This window comes from Chrysochloris asiatica, unplaced genomic scaffold (assembly GCF_000296735.1).
Source record: "Chrysochloris asiatica unplaced genomic scaffold, ChrAsi1.0 scaffold00043, whole genome shotgun sequence".
In the NCBI taxonomy this organism is placed as follows: domain Eukaryota; kingdom Metazoa; phylum Chordata; class Mammalia; order Afrosoricida; family Chrysochloridae; genus Chrysochloris; species Chrysochloris asiatica.
In genome coordinates, this window is record NW_006408561.1 from 13,762,043 (window position 1) to 13,764,035 (window position 1,993).

Here is a 1,993-nt window from a genome sequence, read left to right on the forward strand (position 1 = left end):
GATCCTTCATTTGATCTATCAAAAGAGGCAATTCTTTAGTAGAAAATCAGTAGTGAGTAATATTGACATCACTGATTCTATTGACACTAGGATTGTGCGTTCACATCGTTGTTTTCTGGGTGCCATCCTATTCAATTCTCATAGAGAGCATGTACAGATAAAAGACACACTGCTCATACCTGTGTCATCCGCATAATTATTGCTATGTTTGTGCACATTGTTGCAGCCACAGTTAATCCATTTCCTTGAGAGTCTTCCCTTTATGGCTCACCCTGATGACATTAGCAAGCATGATATCCTTCTGCAAGAACTGGTCCTTTATTATAACATGCCCAAAGTGCAAACACATTTTCCCATGCTTGCTTCCAGAGAGAATTCTGTCTATATTTCTTGCAAGCCAGATCTGTTCAGTCTTCTAGCAGTCCATGGTATATTCAATATTCTTTGTCAACACCTAAATTCAAACACATCTATTATTCTTTACCCTTCCTGTCCAGCTTTCCCATGCATATGAGTAATTGAAAGGACCATGGGTTGGGTCAGGTGCAACTTAGTGTGTGCAACCACTTTAAGGTACAACCTTAAAATGATGTCTTTATGCTCTTAAACACTTTAAAGAAGTCTTTTGCAACAGATTTGCCCAATGGGTCAGGTACAACTTAGTGTGTGCAACCACTTTAAGGTGCAACCTTAAAGTGATGTCTTTATGCTCTTAAACATTTTAAAGAAGTCTTTTGCAACAGATTTGCCCAATGTATGATTTTTTGATTGCTGCTTCCTTGAATATGGATTGTGGATCCAAGATATATGATGTCCTTGACAAATTCAATCTTTTCTTCGTTTTGGTCACTTTGTGAGGATTTGTTTTGTTTTGTTTTATATTGAGTTGCAATCAATACTGAAGGTTGTATTATTTAATCTTCGTCAGTAGGTGTTCAAGACTTATTTGCTTTCTGCAGGCAGGTTGTATCACCTGTATATCACAAGTTATTAATGAACTTTTCTCCAATACCAATGCTGTGTTGTTTTGTTTTTTCTTTTTATTGACCAGATTCTTAAATTACTTGCTCAGCATGCACATTAAATAAATATGGTGGAAAGATACAACCCCAGTACACATCTTTCTTGATTAAACCAAACAATATTTACTTGTTCTAATCAAATAACAGTTTCTTGTGCATGAGCATAATTAAGTATTCCATAATTCCTATTCTTGGCAATGTTATCCATAGTTTGTTATAATCCACACTGTTGATTATCTTTGCATAGCTAAAAAAAAAAAAAAAAAAAACACAGGCAACTATTTTTCTTGTATTCTCTGATTTTATACATCATATTGTTTTTAAGTGCCATCAAGTACCAGATTCCTACTCATAGCAAACCTGTGTAGCGTTTCTGTCACCACTCATCTGTCAATTTGTCCTACTGTGGTGGCTTGTGAGTTGCCATGATTCTGGAAGCTATGCCACAGGTAATTTAAATATCAGCAGGGTCACCCATGGTGGACAGGTTTCAGATGAGCTTCCAGATGATGACCGACTAAAAGAAAGAGAGATGAACTGCTTCCGAATATTTAGTCACTGAAAACCTTATGAATAGCAGAGAAAGCTGTCAGATATAGTGCCAGAAAATGAGTCCCTCGGGTTGTGACTGGGGAAGAGCTGACTCCTAAAAGTGGAGTTGACCAGGATGGTGCAAATGGAGTAAAGCCTGTGAGAGTAAAGCCCATGGAACTATCATTTGCTGATGGGGCACAACTCAAAGTGAATTGAAACAGCAATAAATATCCATTAATCATTGAAATATGGAATGTATGAAGTATGATTCTAGGACAATTGGAAATTGTCAAAAATGAAATGGGGAAGAACAAACAAGATGGCGGATCAGGTGGACGTATAGCAGAGAGCTCCGCCAACAACAACACAGAATACCCGACCAAGCAGGCTCAGGGGATGGTCCCAGAACTCTGAACCACATATAAAGGAATACTTAG